The following is an 18,868-nucleotide window of genomic DNA, read 5'->3' as shown; positions in this document are numbered from 1 at the left end:
CGGTCCATTAGGGAACATAAACAAAGGAATACAATCAAAATATACTGTGAAGTGCTATGATAGAGGTAAGCACTGTGTGCAGTTGAAGACAGAGAAGGACAACCCAACATAGAGGGGAGGAAATGAGGGCAGCAACATGGTTAGAGAAGTCTTTCCAGAAGAGACAATGCCTGAGCCAGGTGACACAAGGAGGGGATGAGGTTCCAGACGAAGGGGAGAGCAGCTATAAAAGCAAGGAAGAGCAGAATTCATTATGGCTAAACATGGAGGGGAAAGGCAAGAGGTGAGCTGGGGAAGGTGGACAGGGACCTCATCAGGCCTCCATAAGCCCTTATATGGAGTCTGAACTTTGAGCCTGAAAGCAATGGATAGCCATTGAAGGATTCTTACAGAGGACTTCAAAGAAAGTCTTTTGCTTTTGATTTTTTTCTAATTTTCTATTCTCCCTCCGTGTCTCTCTGTTACTCTCTCTGTTTTGACTGATTGCCTTCCCTCTCTCCTTCCTTCTTTCCTTCCTTCCTGTAAGCATGATTTTGGAAATTGCAACTGATCTAGCCTATACCTAAAGGGCAAGGGATTTATTTATGATTTGTCCACGCTTGGGCTGGAGAAAAAAGGAGTTGTAGATCCCTGAGACCTGACTTTTGATGACAGTAAGAAGCAAAGTGAGAGGATCCCAGAAATAATTCATATCACCCAGAGACTCTCCTTCCACTCAAACCTGGGGGTACCTGTGCCCAGTTTTAATGAGATGTTACTCCAAGGTGTGGAAAGGAATCTTAACTGAAGAGAGGTCTACACTCTTGCTACTTAAAGTGGAGTTCCTGGCTCAGCAAAATCAGCATTACTTGGAAGCTGGTTAGACAAACAGGATCTCGAGCACCACCTGAATCAGAATCTGCATTTTTAACAAGATGCCTGTGTGATTCCCATGCATATTCAAGTTTGAAAAGCCCGGATCTACACGATAGGAAAACTGCCTAGCTGGTAAACCTTATGTCACATGTTGCAATCTATGTTGTTTTGCATGGCTGATTGATATGTAATTAGTTTGTCAACCTCTATGATTATGAGTTTATGTCCAAAAGTAAACTCAATCAGGGGTGAAACCATTTGTCCTGTACTGAATATTTCCAAGAAACCTCTTTCGAGCCAATGATCTTGAGATGCTTTTAAATAAAGGGCATGCTTTCTGCCTAATGGATGAAAGATTCATTCTTTTTTTTCTTCCTATTGTGGCAAATGTACATGACATAAATTTACCATTTTAACCATTTTTAAGGGTACAGTTCAGTAGCAATAACTACATTCACACTGTTGTGCAACCATCACCACTATCCATCTTCAGAACTTTTTCATCTTCTCAAATTGAAACTCTGTATCTATTAAACAATACCTTCCATTGCCCCTTCTCCCCAGCCCCTGGCAACCACCACTCTTCTTTCTGTCTCTATGAACTTGATTACTCTAGGTACTTCATATAAGTGAAATCATACGTTATTTGTCTTTTTGTGTCTGGCTTATTTCACTTAGCATAACGTCTTTAAGGTTCATCCATGTTGTAGCTTGTATGGGAATTTCCTTCCGTTTGAAGGCTGAACAATATTCCATTGTATGCCTATACCACATTTTGTTTATCATTCATCCATCAATGGACACTTGGGTTGCTTCTGTGTTTTAGCTACTGTGAGTGATACTGCTGTGAACATGGGTGCAGAAAGACTCATTCTTATAACCAGCATTCATGCCAGGCATGCAGCTGCCCTCTCTCAGCTTATCCATATTATTTCCTAGAGATGTGTCACAATAAACATTATAAAATTCACTGCTAATGGATGTTCTCAATGAATTTTCTTTAACATATCAAGTCTCTAGTTGACTCTTCATTAAGAAAAGGGAATTTGCTGTTGTTGGGAGCAAAATGTCTGTTCCATTTAGCGTCTCTGTCTGGGAGCAATGGCCTCCTGAATATAAACTCAGAGCCAAAGCAAGACATTAATTTGCGCAGCTCAAGTATTGATTTGGTGACGCCATTCTCTTCCTCTGATGCTATTCCTATCAACCCAAATTATCTCTGTGAATATAGGGACCATTTTTTCTGGGTGCTCTGGCAGCTGGTGACAAGCTGTTTGCTGATAGGCTCTGACAGAGATGAGCAGTCAGCTGCTCCGGGCAATTGAGGCCCTCCCTGCCAGAGTGTTGCTGGGCAAAGAAATTTGCAGCCCTGAAACCAAGGGGCAGACACCCACCTGGACAGACTCAGGGCTCCATCTTGATTTCACTGATATTCAACAGGGCTCAGATAAGGGGAAGGGTCCCTGAGCTTATGGTGGAACTATTCTAAAGAATTATATAAAGGGTATTATCTCCCCCAAATGATCATATTTCTCTTCTGGAGTCTCCAGTTTACTTGTGCTGCTTTGGGAAGCTGGGGGACTGGCTCTCCTTATGTGCTTTCCCTCAGGCGTCTAGTGTGGGCCCTCTTACACTCTCCATTTCATACCCATTCTTTCATCCCTGGGACAACTCTTTGGGTTATTGGATATGTGTGAAGAGGAGAGAGTTTTAATCACACCAGCTCATTTGGAAAATAAACACCGCAACTCTGGATTTCATCTTCTGTGCAATCACTTTTGCTTTGCAAACTAAATATAGACATAAAGACAGGGGAACAACTCAAGTTCCCCATTTTCATGTTAATTCCTGGCACTCAAGAATGATTAGCTAGAAACTGAAAACACATTTGGGCTAATCGTTGATGAGATCTGATTAAGAGCTTTACAGAGAAGATTTGCACCATGTTAGAAAGGGTCTAGCAATTTAGGAGAGTGCACATGTAAGGAATTTCCTTTTAACCGATTATAAAAGAAGAACTAGAAATCACAGCCAACTGCACAAGAAAGGAAAGGGTGAAGACCTGCCTGTTTGAATCCAAAGAAAAAAAGTTTACATGTTGGTGAGCACATTTAAAGAATTCTCATGAGAACCACCGACTAAACCAAAATATGTAACATATGATGAAGTTATATGCACGTGCAACCACAGCAACATATGATGTGCTGGAAAGATCCAATGAAAGTCTGGGGACATGCATAAGATAATAAAATATCTGTAGGCCACTGCCTAGAATTTACAGTTTGCCTCCTCCCAGGTTTATCCCGATCTGTCCATTTGACGTACCCTTCCCTGTCCTTTCCCTCTCCATTAATACACGCTTATCAAAATTTTACCACCTGTGGGAAGACTGTCCAGACTGATCCATTTTAACTGTAATCACTCTTGTGCACCTCTCAAAATGTGTGTGTTCTATATGTCCTTGGGCAGCCCACATGGCACTAATGACACATTTCTTACTGATCATTTTCATGACATTTTTCATGTGTGGTTTGGGCTCCTAAACCAGTCTATAAGCTCCTTGAGGTAGGGACTATTTTGGGGGGGGGGGTGTTGTTTGTTTGTTGTTGGTTGGGGCCTTTTCTCTAGGGTGTCCTAGAGCAGGGCTTCTCAAACTTTAATGCGCGTGGGAATCAACAGGGGATCTTGCTGAAAGGGAGATGCTGATTCAGCAGGAATGGGTTGGGCCCGAGATTCTGCATTTCTAACCAGCTCCCAGGTTTTGCTGCTGGTTGGAAGACCACAGTTGGAGTAGCAAGCCCCTATAACACCCAGGATGGTGCTTTGACATAAACAAGTGAGACTTGATATTGGTAGTGGTTCCCGGGAAAATTCCTCTTCTGAGGCCTGACCCCTTCAGGCAAGTGCTACCTCTCAATGAGGCCTTTCTCCCTTGATCACTAGACTGTCCTCTAAACTAACTAAAGCCCCGGGACATGATTTTGTTATAGTATGATTGTTTGAATTTGTATTTAAATTCTAGGAATATGGGTAGTTTTACTAATGTAATCTGAGAGGACTGGTGAGTTATTCAAGTGTGCATGGCCCAGCTCTGTCATGCTAGGCCACGCTTTTTTTTGTGAGGAAGATCAGCCCTGAGCTAACATCCACGCCAATCCTCCTCTTTTTGCCGAGGAAGACCGACTCTGAGCTAACATCTATTGCCAATCCTCCTCCCTTTTTTTCCCCAAAGCCCCAGTAGATAGTTGTATGTCATAGTTGCACATCCTTCTAGTTGCTGTATGTGGGACGCGGCCTCAGCATGGCCGGAGAAGCGGTGCGTCAGTGCGCGCCCGGGATCCGAACCGGGGCTGCCAGCAGCGGAGCACGCGCACTTAACCGCTAAGCCACGGGGCTGGCCCCATGCTAGGCCACTCTTGATAAGAGACACAATTATACTAGTTGGTCCCGTAAAAGGGAGCACACGCTGGCCTGTCCAGAGTGCTGAGGGCCGTGACTCCCCTTCTGGACTAGGGGCCCTCACTTTACTGCAGGGTGGCTTAGGTAGGTGGAGGCAGAAATAGAGCTTACTTTTGTTTACCTGTGTCCGGTAAGTCTCTGTTTCTGGTGTAAAGTCCTGCTCTGTCAGAGGCAAAGAACTTCCTCTTAGTTTCACCTTCGAAACCAGGAAAATTAGTCTTTAACTATACTAAGCTGACTTCAGTAAATGCTTTTTAACCAGGACACCAGAAGGATAAGCTGGCGTTACTGAAACTGCAAAGACATCTGACTGGACTCCTGGCAAGGCGCCAACAGGAGGACAAGTCAAGTCTCTCAGGACCTCGGTTTACTTGTCTGTAAAATCAAGGTGTTGGACTGGAAGATTCTTATCACCCCTAACAGCCTGTCATTCTAATCAACTTATCTGGGAAAGGCACGGAAGGAGACAAGAATTCCACACCTGCCTACTTGACAGCACAGTGTGACTGGGAGCCTCTTGGCCGGCTCTTATCCTCTCGCTGGTCTCAGCCCAAATGCTTGCCCTGATATGGTACTAAGTTATCCCTTCCTAGACAATTTGGTGCCTCACATCCGCCAGCCTATTGTAGAAAGACTCGAAAAGATATGCCCTGTGCTGCCACCTAATGGTTCCTATTCCATCAAGGCGATTCTTCAGCACCGTTTGGGTATTGTGGACTCTTTAGGCCTTTTATTTTTCTTTTTTTTTTTTTTTTTTTAATTTTTTGTTTATTGCAGTAACATTGGTTTATAACATTGTAAAAATTTCAGGTGTACATCATTGTACTTCTATTTCTGCATAGATTACATCATGTTCACCACTCTTTAGGCCTTTTATACATAATCCATCAGCTATGAGAATCTAACAGGAGAGAATAAAAATAGGGTATTTCCAGGTGCCACCTCATTAAGGGAATCAGAGACTATGACTGTAAGAACTATAGGGTATTTTAAAACTTTGTAATTTCCTCCTTATTGTTATTTCCTGTCTGTTTCCCTGTAGTGATTAGCAGTAAAACTCTGAAAACAAAAAGGGCCAAGGTATTTGTTTTCAAGGGCAGCAAGGAAGCAGGGAACTGGGGACACAGGACTCCAGGGTTTAAGGTAAACAACTCCAGGAGATGGAGTGGGTGGAAGGAGCTAAATAGCTAAAGGAAAGCGGGCTGAGTCCTCAGGCTTATTTGAAAAGGGAAAGAGGGGGTGGGAGAATGAAGCTGTGTTCTAGTTGGAATGAAGGTAACGGTCTTAATGGCATTGTTGTTCTTTCCTGTTTTGTCTTCAGATGTACCAGTCTGTTTTCAAGCCAGGAAAATGAAGCAAATGTATAGCTATCAACTAGTGTTTAAGGGCCTTTGTAGCAAATGATATTCCTCTTGAGTAAGGATCCTAAATACAAATGTCTACAGAAGGGCCAGGCAGATAAGGTACCTGGTTGGGGGCAGCCAGGGGTAATACTGTAGGGAGTGGTGGGGACTGTGGTAAATTGGAGAGCACTTACACCATCTAAGGAGACAATAGCTACTCAGCCCCAGGTGGTTATGGCCCTAACCAAATTGTGTACCCACATTGCCTGATCTTTCAAATTTTCAAAAGAAGCTGGAAATTTAGATTATTTTGTGAAGTCTCCTTATTTTTAAATGTTGGCAGCTAATGCTGCTTTAAAAACAAATAGCGGCAGTATTATGTGGGCCAAATAAAACATGTCAATAAGACATATTTAGCCCAAAGGCGAACTTTTTGAAAACTTGTATCTAGTGCAATTTGCATTCTGGAATCTCAAAGTACTAACATGATCCTTGTGAGGCGTGTGGTCTTCCGTCAACAACAGAAAACTACAATCAAACCAGCAAATACTAGATAAATTGGGGATATATAAAATGCTTGGTGTTTACATTTGTTAGTTTGTTAATTTTTCATATCCAGCTGGAAAGCCTTGAATGTATTCATTCAATAAATCAAGAAGCATTTACTGAACACCTCATATGTGCTAAGTAATGATAAATAAAACTTTTTTTGTAAAGGGGCAGATAGTAAATATTTTAGGCTTTGAGGGCCATACAGTCTCCATTACAAGTACTTATCTCTGCCGGTGGTAGTTGCAAAGCAGCCTTAGACAATACATAAACAAACGGATGTGGCTGTGTTCCAATAAACTTTATTTACAGCAAGCAGCAGTCTAGATTTGGCCCATGGGCCATAGTTTGCCAATCCCTGATCTAGAAGATCTGAGAGAGTTTACAGCCTAATGCAACATTTTTCTGTAAGAAAACCTACATGTTTATGCTTTGCCTATTAGGACAAGGAATTAGGGTGATATCACTCTGATTTTAAAGTTGGATAGCCAAAATAGCTCTCTATTATCATTTAGTTTAATACAAGATACCATAACTATCCTGTAAACATAAAAAAGTTACTATAAACATTGGAAATAATGCTGGTTCTACCTAGCTACTGAAGTTAGTTTGGCAAGGCTGTCTGAATATGAATTTAATTTAGGATGATTTTTCACAAAGGGAACCATGTACACAGGAGAACATTGAATATTTGGCTGAACTGGTTATCTCAGTGGAGTGATTCAATTTCTGTTTTGATTGGATTTGAAACTGTTGTGACGAGACAACATAGAGCTGAGCACACCTGTTTGTCTCCTGAGTTCTAGCACTTACTACTTGGAACTTTAAAAATAGGTTCTTAAGAGAACAAGGGAAGCAATATATTACTTTCATCTTTATAGTCTCAATAAAGTAATAGTACATACAAGACGCTCAAAAAATTTTTGCTTTCTGAATGGAAGGCATACAGACTATGGCCATGTTAACTTCTTGAGGTGTAACTTTTATGAAATATCAACTAAAGATGCCTAGCTATTTACATGGCTGGAGATACTGTGTGTTGGGTACCAAAAGCTATTTGTAGCCCCCGTCTCCTTTGCTTTCTTCTACTATAGAAGGAAGTAGAAGGGGAACATGCAGGTAAGGGGACTGTGTGTTCCAATTCTGGCTGACAAGATATAAGCACAAGTATCTGCTTGGAGCTTCTAAGAACGTTTCCTCATAGGGACTGATTCAGTTTGGCCTCTTATCTCTTCCCTCTTCTTCCTCACCTAGAACACAGATGCAGTAACTTAGAGCTTCAGCAGCATTTTGTAACCACGCGGACAAAAGGGACAGACGGAGGATGGAGTGGAAAGAGAGAGGCAGGCTTGATGATGCCTTGGGCAGCTCCACCAGCCCTGAACTGGCCACCTTTGGGTTTCTGGTTACATGAGAGAAAATACAGTCCCCGTGAGGTGAAGCCATTATTATCTGGTTTTCTATTACTTGCAACCCAACCCAATCCTATCTATTTGGGGCTATTGAGAGTTTCCTTTTAGTCTCACACTCCATCAACATTGCTCAGGAAATGAAATTTCTGGCATTCAATGCAGCTGTATTAATTCTCCAACTCTTCATGTGCCGCTTTAAAAAATGCGGTTAAAGACATTTAAAATCTGTTACAGGGGCCGGCCCGGTGGCACAAGGGTTAAGTGCGCGCGCTCCGCTGCGGCAGCCTGGGGTTCGCCGGTTCGGATCCCGGGCGCACACCAACACACTGCTTGGCAAGCCATGCTGTGGTGGCAGCCCGTATAAAGTGGAGGAAGATGGGCATGGATGTTAGCTCAGGGCCAGTCTTCCTGAGCAAAAAAGAGGAGGATTGGCAGATGTTAGCTCAGTGCTGATCTTGCTCACCAAAAAAAAAAAAATTTTGTTACAAACTCAAATAATATATAAAGATCACAATTCATTGGTTTTCTGAGGAAGAAGTTCTGTTATAACACATCAACATCAAGTTCAAAGAAAATGTTCTACAATATAGCTTCTAAGAAAATCAAAGTATTGTCAACAGATTCTTTCTGAACTTGTTTTAGGCAGCAAACATTTTATGTCAAAAAACTATCCAAAAAATATTTAAAACTATATGAATGTAGTTTACATTTTAGAGTTTCAGGGCCCTCAAAACCATCATATATTGTGACATATACACTAGGTTATTATAAAGACCTTTTAAATTTTGGATTTTAAGAGCTCCCAGTTGCCAAATTTTGGACAATTGGAGCATCAAAAAAGTTAATGACGCTAATGGATTAAAACACATTAAATAAAATGTAAAAAAATCTATGAGTTCAGTGATTCACAAGCATGCCAGCTAATAAATGTAGACAAATGACAGAATTAGAGTTTGTGACTGCCAATATAATAAGTGCTTCAGGGTAGGATCATTAATGGATGCTAAAGCCACTGGGCCGGCCTCGTGGCTTGGTGGTTAAGTGAGCGCGCTCCACTGCTGGCGACCCGAGTTCGGATCCCGGGCTCGCACCGGCGCGCTGCTTCTCCGGCCATGCTGAGGCCGCGTCCCACATACAGCAACTAGAAGGAGGTGCAGCTGTGACATACAACTATCTACTGGGGCTTTGGGGGGAAAAAATAAATAAATAAAATCTAAAGCCATTGAGTGAAAGGATGTTGGAGAACGAGATAATCATATGGTTTCAAAGTAGAATCCCACAGGGCCCGCCCCGTGGCTTAGTGGTTAAGTGCGTGCGCTCCGCTACTGACGGCCCGGGTTCAGATCCCAGGCGCGCACCAACGCACCGCTTCTCCGGCGATGCTGAGGCCGCGACCCACATACAGCAACTAGAAGGATGTGCAACTATGACATACAACTATCTACTGGGGCTTTGGGGAAAAAAAGGAGGAGGATTGGCAATAGATGTTAGCTCAGAGCCGGTCTTCCTCAGCAAAAAGAGGAGGATTAGCATGGATGTTTGTTCAGGGCTGATCTTCCTCACACACACACACAAAAAAACCAACAAAACAAAAGTAGAATCCCACAGATCAATTAATAATTGCAAAGGGAAAATGCATCTTTACCATGGAGAGATCTGTTAGACATATCTTAAGCAAGTGATCAAACTTGGTGTCACCATTGGGAAGACGATGGGCAGCTTCTGATTTCATGTGCTAAGAGGTACACAACACCACCTATTCAGAATTCTTTCTGGAATATTTAACCTGAAACTAAACATAAGGAAACAATCAGGCAAATTGAGAATTTGGAAAAATCTGAAAAACAACCAGCTTGGATTCCTTAAAAAGTTCAATGTCGGGCCAGCCCCATGGCTTAGCCATTAAGTGGGCTCACTCCGCTACTGGCGGCCCGGGTTCGGATCCTGGGCGCGCACCGACACACTGCTTGTCTGGCCATGCTGAGGCGGTGTCCCACATACAGCAACTAGAAGGATGTGCAACTATGACATACAACTATCTACTGGGGCTTTGGGGAAAAAAAGGAGGAGGATTGGCAATAGATGTTAGCTCAGAGCCGGTCTTCCTCAGCAAAGAGGGGGATTTCCATGGATGTTTGTTCAGGGCTGATCTTCCTCACACACACACACAAAAAAACCAACAAAACAAAAGTAGAATCCCACAGATCAATTAATAATTGCAAAGGGAAAATGCATCTTTACCATGGAGAGATCTGTTAGACATATCTTAAGCAAGTGATCAAACTTGGTGTCACCATTGGGAAGACGATGGGCAGCTTCTGATTTCATGTGCTAAGAGGTACACAACACCACCTATTCAGAATTCTTTCTGCAATATTTAACCTGAAACTAAACATAAGGAAACAATCAGGCAAATTGAGAATTTGGAAAAATCTGAAAAACAACCAGCTTGGATTCCTTAAAAAGTTCAATGTCGGGCCAGCCCCATGGCTTAGCCATTAAGTGGGCTCACTCCGCTACTGGCGGCCCGGGTTCGGATCCTGGGCGCGCACCGACACACTGCTTGTCTGGCCATGCTGAGGCGGTGTCCCACATACAGCAACTAGAAGGATGTGCAACTATGACATACAACTATCTACTGGGGCTTTGGGGAAAAAAAGGAGGAGGATTGGCAATAGATGTTAGCTCAGAGCCGGTCTTCCTCAGCAAAAAGAGGAGGATTAGCATGGATGTTTGTTCAGGGCTGATCTTCCTCACACACACACACAAAAAAACCAACAAAACAAAAGTAGAATCCCACAGATCAATTAATAATTGCAAAGGGAAAATGCATCTTTACCATGGAGAGATCTGTTAGACATATCTTAAGCAAGTGATCAAACTTGGTGTCACCATTGGGAAGACGATGGGCAGCTTCTGATTTCATGTGCTAAGAGGTACACAACACCACCTATTCAGAATTCTTTCTGCAATATTTAACCTGAAACTAAACATAAGGAAACAATCAGGCAAATTGAGAATTTGGAAAAATCTGAAAAACAACCAGCTTGGATTCCTTAAAAAGTTCAATGTCGGGCCAGCCCCATGGCTTAGCCATTAAGTGGGCTCACTCCGCTACTGGCGGCCCGGGTTTGGATCCTGGGCGCGCACCGACACACTGCTTGTCTGGCCATGCTGAGGCGGTGTCCCACATACAGCAACTAGAAGGATGTGCAACTATCACATACAACTATCTACTGGGGCATTGGGGAAAAAAAAGGAGGAGGGTTGGCAATAGATGTTAGCTCAGAGCCGGTCTTCCTCAGCAAAAAGAGGAGGATTAGCATGGATGTTAACTCAGGGCTGATCTTCCTCACAAAAAAAAAAAAAGTTCAGTGTCATAGGAAACACCAAAAGGTGGAGATTTTTCTAGACTAAGAGAGACTAAGAAGATAACAACCAAATGCAATGTGTAAACTTTGATTAGATTCTAGATTAGAGGGGGGAAAGGCCTGCTATAAAAGACATTTTAAAGACCATTGGATAAATTTGAATATAAATAGAATATTAAATTTTATTATTGAATTAATGTTAATTTTCATGGGTAATAGTAATGGTATTGTGGTTATTTAGTAGAATATTCTTTTTCTAGGAGATCCATATTGAGATATTTAGGGTTAAGTGTCACGACAGCTGCATCCTACTTTTTTGTTTGCTGAGGAAGATTAGCCCTGAGCTAACATCTGCACCCATCTTCCTCTATTTTGTACATGGGGTGCCACCACAGCATGTCTTGATGAGCGGTGCATAGGTTTGTGCCCGGGGTCCGAACCTGAGAACCCTGGGCTGCCAAAATAGAATGCACAAACTTAACCACTACGCCACTGGGCCAGCCCTTGCATCCTACTTTTTAACAAGGTGTGTGGGGTGTGTGTGTGTGTAGAGGCAAATGTGGCAAAATATTCATAATTGGTAAATCTATGTAAAGGATTTAAGATGTTTATTGAACTATTCTTTCAACTTGTTTGGAAGTTTAAAACTTTTCAAATAAAAAAAGAAAAAAGAGTCTTACATTTCATACTATTCCTTGGAATTTTAAGAGTCTTATTGTGACCGATATTCATAATCACCTTCAGGTGGATATTAAGATCTGCTAGCTAGACATCCTGACACAAGGTCTAGGTGTCACATAAGGATTATTCACTAAAAATTTTTTGAGCGCCTACTACAAGCCGGGCACTATTTTAGGTAAGTGGGATATTTAAATGAGCAAAACAGAGATCTCTGTTCCCATGGAACTCATATTCCACTGGAGGCAAACAGACAGAAACAATAAACATAGTAAGTAAATTGTGTAATGCTGTAAAAAAATAGTAGTGGGGCTGGGGTGGGACAAGCTGGAGATTATTAAAGTGGAGACTTAAATAAATGAGAGGAGCACAGAGATTGATTTGAGGGATATTGAGATAATGTCCAAATTTTCTACACAATTCTGGGATATGCTGGTTTAGTTTTACCTGAAGAATACTACACCTCTTTATCACACGCAGCCATTTCAGTTGTATTGCAGGCAGGCTAGGCTGAATCCCATCTAGGGTGACCAACTGTCCTGGTTTGCCCAGGACGAAGAGATTTCGGGACTAAGGGATGTTCAGTGCTAAAATAGGGACAGTCCTGGGCAAACTGGAATGGTTTGTCACCCTAATGCTGCTACTTATCACCTGTGTGCCTTGAGTAAATCATTTAGCTTCCCAGAGTCTTGGTTTCCTCAACTATAAAAAGGAGATTATCTACATGCTACAGCGTGGATGAACCTTGAAAACATTATGCTAAGTGGAAGAAGCCAGACACCAAAGCCACATATTATAGGATTCCATTTATATGAAATTTCCAGAATAGACAAATCTATAGACAAAAAGCAGATTAGTGGTTGCCAGGGCCTGGAGGGAGGGGGAAATGGGGAATGACTGCTAAGGGGTATGAGATTTCTTTGTGGGGTAATGAAAATGTCCTAGAATTAGATAATAGTGGTTGCACAACTCTGTGAATACACTAAAAACCACTGAATTGTACATTTTAAGAGGGTAAATTTTATGGTATATGAATTATATCACAATAAAGCTGTTATTTAAGAAATTCAGTAAAATAGAGTTACCATATAACCCAGCAATTCCACTCCTAGGAATAGGCAAATCCATAACAACAGAAAGCAGATTAGTGGTTGCCTAGGGCTGGGAGCGATGGAGGAAAATGGGGAGTGACTGTTAATGGGTATGGTGTTTCTTTTTGGAGTGATGAAAACGTTCTAAAATTGATTGTGTTGATGGTTGCACATCTTTATCAATATACTAGAAACTATTGAATTGTATAATTTAAATGGGTGAATCGAATTGTAGGGTATGTGAATTATATCTCAATAAAGCTGTTAAACAGGTAATATAGTAAAATATTTTAGGTTTAAAAAAAGGAGATTATAGTACTTGCATGAGATCTAAATGGGTCTTTGCTCTCATAACACCTCCTGCCCCCCTCCTCAATGCACACTATTTATTACACCAAATCATCATTGTGTATGCCTTTGTCTTGCCCACTGAGCTGAGCGCCCTTTGATAACAGAAACTTTCTAATATACCCAGGGCCAGCTTCCTGGGCATGCAACCTATGCAGTCACACAAGACCCCATACTCAGAAGAGCCCTACATTTGGTTTGATATGCTGCTGTCACCATCTTGAAATTCTTAATAAATTTTGGACAAGGTGAGGTGCCCCTCATTTTCATTTTGCACTGGGCCCTGCAAATTTTGTAGCTGTCCTCAATTCACCTTTGTACCCCCAGCGCTGAGCACAGTACTGATGCTCAGTGGGTATTCAATAAAGGTTCATTCTCTTTCCCAGTCACAGTACCCTGAGACTTCCCTCAGAACAGTGCATTGACCGTCAAAACAGATTTGACCTTCAACCAGAGCCTCTTATATGCCAGGAACTGTGTCAGCAGCTGGGGATAGAGTGGGAAGCCAAAGCAGGCAGCTGAGGCTCTCTTCCCCCTTCCCAGCAGGGGAACTGCTCAGAAGGAGGCTGTTCACACAGGCAGACAGGCCCACCTAACCACTCGTCTCAAACAGCAATGACGGCATTTGACTCATTTGTACTTTTGGTTAGAGAAAAACACATCACCTTGGGATCCTGATTTTGTGAGTTCTGCTTTGTAATAGGAAATAGAAGGCTCTGACTAATGAGGATGGGACTTCAGTTCTTTTCCACGATGTGAATAAAAAGTCGACTCTGCCATTTTCAGTATTCTTGTGGTCTATCACACTGACATCTATTACTAAAGAGATCTGTCAGCACCTTTTAATTCAATTCAGTTTCTATGTATGAAACGCTACGCTAGGCACTGCTGATAGGAGATTGTAGCTGGATCTTTTTAAGCTTGTTACACGAGCTCTTTGGGCAAAGATTATGGTGGGCTACAACTTCATGGAGAGTCAGCAGAGAGCAGTAATCAAAACTCTGAAATTCCTGATAGAGGAATTCACCTGGCTTCCGCTTGCTATGTGTTCTTTACTAGCAGCGAGTCCCAGGGGCACCTCCTTAATTTGTTTAAACTTCAGTTTTTTAATCGATTAATACAACCCTGGTGTCAAAGGGCTGTTATACAAGTTAAATGAGATAATGCATGCATAATTGTTGGCACAGTGTCTGGCACTTAGTAAGATAGCCGCAATAAAAACAAAACCTAAAACATCCTGTAAAACTGTGCTGTTTTGCATCATAATGGCTAAATAGTACTATTCCTGGCACACAGCCGCAGTTGTACAATACCTGCCTGCAATGCTGTTTTTCCAGCTAGAGGTGAAGGCAAACAACTCCAGCCAACCTCCCCTAACGCTGTGAAGTGAGTGAGGTCCTCTTCCTCCCTCTTAGCCTTGGTGGTGACTCCCACATCCCTAAGCACACAATGTCTTCTGCGGGGAAGGCTAAGCAAGAGGACTGGAATGCCTGCAGCTGCTGGTGGGGCTGCTGAGGGGACAGGGTTTGACCTGTCCTGGCATCTTTAGCTTCTTTGGAAGCTAGAGCCCACTCCTCCCTAGCACAGTTTGCTCATTGAGCACCTAACACTTGGGCTCTCTTTCCCACCCTGCCCCTCATCATTGGCCAGTCATTAGAAGTGACTGCCACCAAGGAAAAGGCCATGACCTTGGGCAAGGCAGCTTTCTCCAGTTAAGGGAGGGCAATTCTTGGAGAGACCCTCATCTGAGAGCTGTCAGCCAACTCTCCCAGCAGGTGGGGAACCGGTGCCTCAGTCCTGAAAGGGGGAATCTAGGCAGGCAGCATACCACAGAATCCATTACAATAACTACACGGTAGGAATTTCTGTTCTAAATTTCAGCCATTCCTAGGAGTTCTGGAATGGGGATGAGTTGGAGGAGGATAGAGAATCCTGAGACATGCCATCGGCCAAATTTTGTGGTTGATTATCTGGGAAAATTCATTGAAAACTGCACATATTATGGTTTTATGTGTATTTAACCAAACTTAGAGTTGATTCAAGCAAAAATTTCTAAACAGATCAACAAAAAGTACAAAGACTACCATAAAATATCTACCATTTATAAGATTCTGCTTGCTTGCTTTCTAAATCTTTTTTTTATAATTTTATTTATTTATTTATTTTTTCCCCCAAAGCCTCAGTAGATAGTTGTATGTCATAGCTGCACATCCTTCTAGTTGCTGTATGTGGGATGCGGCCTCAGCATGGCCGGAGAAGCGGTGTGTCGGTGCGTGCCTGGGATCCGAACCTGGGCTGCCAGTAGCAGAGCACTCACACTTAACTTCTAAGCCACAGGGCCGGCCCTCTAAATCTTTATTGTTGTATAGACATAATGTTTACATAGTCAAAAAATCTTGAGCTCTGTAAATAGACAGGACCGGGTTTGAATCCCAGCTTCATGACTTATGTCTTGAGTGACCTCTATTTAATGACCTGTGTAATGAAGATAATATTACCTTCCTCAGTGGATTAATGAGATAATGGACCTGAAGTACCCAGCACAAACAAATTGCTAAATCAATATTTCTTCTTCTTCCTTTCCTTCTCTTCCTCATTATTATTATTTATTCTGTGTTTCCCAGTCTGAGCACAGGAAAAAATACTGGGTTCTCACTCTCCAATTCCTCTTCTAATAATCCATGTGGATAGTCTATTTTCCAACACATTGATGTTTTGCTTAATATTTAATAATATTCTCATCCTATATCCATTTTCTGATGTTCCCAACTCCACTACTAATTTGACGAGGAAGTGAGGCCTCTTTGTTAACAAATTTTAGTGTCATTTAAAACACATGTGTTCACTAGGAAATTTCTATAGCTGACCTCAATTCTGAGGGATGTTGAGTAAACAGTGGAGAGATTCAAACCGCTTGGCCTGTTCACCAGTGAAACCGTTTTCAGAGATCATCCCAGTTTCATTTCTCCAATAAGTAGAAACTATGTCAGCTAAGAAGGCCATAGTGTTATTTAGGCAAGTCCTTGAGGTCTTATATATGGCCAGAATTAACCCTAAAGCCAACACTCATTCTTTGCAAAGCACTGTGCAATAGAAATGGACCAAACACAGATCTTATCCTCAAGTAATTTAACATTTTATAGGGGAAAAAAGACATGTATATATAGAAATATAAAACAATATGGAGAGCAGTAAATGCCTGTTATGAATTGAATGTTTGTGTTCCCCTAAAATTCATATGTTGAAATCCTAACCTCCAAAGTGTTGGTATTAGGGAGTGGGGGCTTTGGGAGATAATTAGGTCATAAGGGTGGAGCCCTCATGAATGGGATCAGCACCTTATAAAAGGAACCCCAGGGAGCTCTCTTGCCCCTTCTGTCATGTGAGGACACAGCAAGAAGACAACTGTCTATGAACTGGGAAGCAGGCTCTTACTAGATACAGAATCTGCTGGTGCCTTGATCTTGGACTTCTTGGCCTCCAGAATTGTGAGAAATAAATTTCTGTTTTTTAAGCCATCCAGTCTATGATATTTTTGTTATAACAGCCTGAATGGACTAAGATAAAATTATAAGACAAATACAGAAAAAATACAACTGAAGTTCAGGAGAAGATTTATTTCTGACTGAGAAAGTTGGGAAAGACCTTGTGGAAAAGGTAATCCTCATACTGGCCCATATACTTGGGCCTTGAGAGATGGGAAAAACTTGGATGTGCAGAAATGAGAGTGTCATGGGAAGGGAAAATTACTACCAGTATTAAAAAAAAAATTGATGGCAACAGTTTCCACATCATGAGAGATGCTACAGATTTCCTCTTTGTTTCAGAAAAAATGGTTGAGGGGCCTTTTGGTTATGAAAAGCAAGGCCTAGAGCATAGAGGGACAGTAGAATTCAAGAGGAAGCTAAATTCCCCTGCAGAATCCAATAAACTGGTATCTTCCTTGAGATAGAGAGATTATTCCAGTGTAAAATGATATTTATTTCCTTTAGGCAGGCCCAAGGACAGGCGTTCTGGGGGCTTAGAACTTAAAGAGGAAAGGAGCTAATAAGATTCTATGACAAGAGAGCAGTCAGCAATAGGGCAACGGGTTGTGGGTCATGAAAAACAGCCAGTAACTAAATTCCCCATGGAAGGAGAAGACAACCACCTTCAGCAAGTACCTATTAAACACCTCCATTATCCCAAAAACATAAGTAAAAGTTATTGATTATTCAACAAATTTCTATTGTGAATAAGACTGAACCGGTTTCTGCTCTCCTGGGCTTGCAATCTAGTGGGGGAATCAAATAATAAATAAACAAATGATTAGATGGCAGTAATTGCTTTGTAAAGCTTTAAAGTTGATATGATAGAGTGCTGATGGCTACTTAATGCAGGGTGCCCATAGCAGATCTCTCTCAGCGTATGACTTTATGCTGAGGTCTGAATGAAAAGCAGGAGACAGGCAAGTGAGATCAAAGGAAAGAACATTCCAGAGAGAGCTCAGCTGGTGCAAAGGCCCTGAGGCTGGAACAAGCTTGGTTTGTTCTAAAGCTGCCCTCTTAGCGCAGTTGGCAGTGCATCAGTCTCATAATCTGAAGGTCTTGAGTTCAAGCCTCAGAGAGGGCAGAATATGGGCCGGCCCTGTGGCTTGGTGGTTAAGTGCGCGCGCTGCGATGCTGGTGGCCCGGGTTCGGATCCCAGGTGCGCATCGAGGCACCACTTCTCCGTTCATCCTGAGGCCGAGTCCCGCATGCAGCAACTAGAAGGATGTGCAGCTACGACATACAACTATCCACTGGGGCTTTGGGGGGAAAAATAAAATAAATAAAATCTTTAAAAAAAAAAAAAAAAAAGCTTGGTTTGTTCTAAGAATCAAATGGCAGAGTGGCTGAAGCACAGTGAGGGGGAGGCTGAGAAGCACACACCGTAATCAGAGGTCAATTTACGGAGAAGTCAATGGAATAACATTTTGCAACATTTCAATAAACAAGTGAGAAGTTACAGACTTCTGATTTGGATATGAAGGGCATCTTCTTTTGAAATCTTTACATTTAATTAGTAGGAGACCAAAAAAAAATTCAGATTAAAAATTAGTAGAATATGAAACAAAAGTGATAATGATTAATTCAATAGTAAATACTCTGATATTGAGAAATGAATTAAACAACAACAAAAATTTTAGATCTTATTGAAAGTACTAATGTGTTAAGAGGAAGAAACAAAACTTGAGTAGAAGTAAATAAACTCCTAGATTGTTTGATAAACTGGTTAATGAAGATGAGGGCATCGTAGGAACCCATCAGAAAAAGACTTTGAGTTCTTGCTGGTTTGACATGAAATATTGATGTCAGCGAAAGTAACATAACACTCAGAATTTACCACTAAAACAAGGACTTCAACAACAAACTTTTTAAATGGTTGTCAACTCAAAGAATACTTAAGATTAATTTTTGTGTGTGTGTGAGGAAGATCAGCCCCAAGCTAACATCTGCCAATCCTCCTCTTTTTTTTGCTGAGGAAGACTGGCCCTGGGCTAACATCTGTGCCCATCTTCCTCCATTTTATATGGGACGCCACCACAGCATGGCTTGACAAGCGGTGCGTCGGTACGCGCCCAGGATCCGAACCCGCAAACCCTGGGCCGCCGAAGTGGAGCGCATGCACTTAACCGCTTGCACCACCAGGCCAGCCCAAGATTAATTTTTAACAAGAAAACATGAAATGCCCTGAAATCTTTTTTTTTTTTTTTAAAGATTTTATTTATTTATTTTTCCCCC

At 41.9% G+C, this 18,868-nt stretch overlaps 1 non-coding gene across 1 annotated transcript; it reads left to right on the top strand.

Moving 5' to 3' along the window:
- Window positions 1-17,644: 17,644 nt before the first annotated feature.
- On the top strand, window positions 17,645-17,717 carry TRNAM-CAU (transfer RNA methionine (anticodon CAU)). Its single transcript has one exon. It is a non-coding gene; the product is annotated as a tRNA-Met (tRNA).
- The last annotated feature ends 1,151 nt before the right edge of the window (window positions 17,718-18,868 follow it).

This window comes from Ceratotherium simum, chromosome 16 (genome assembly GCF_057802395.1).
Source record: "Ceratotherium simum simum isolate JZ-2026a chromosome 16, ASM5780239v1, whole genome shotgun sequence".
NCBI classification, from domain to species: Eukaryota; Metazoa; Chordata; class Mammalia; order Perissodactyla; family Rhinocerotidae; genus Ceratotherium; species Ceratotherium simum.
This window is presented reverse-complemented; position numbering and strand designations above follow the sequence as displayed.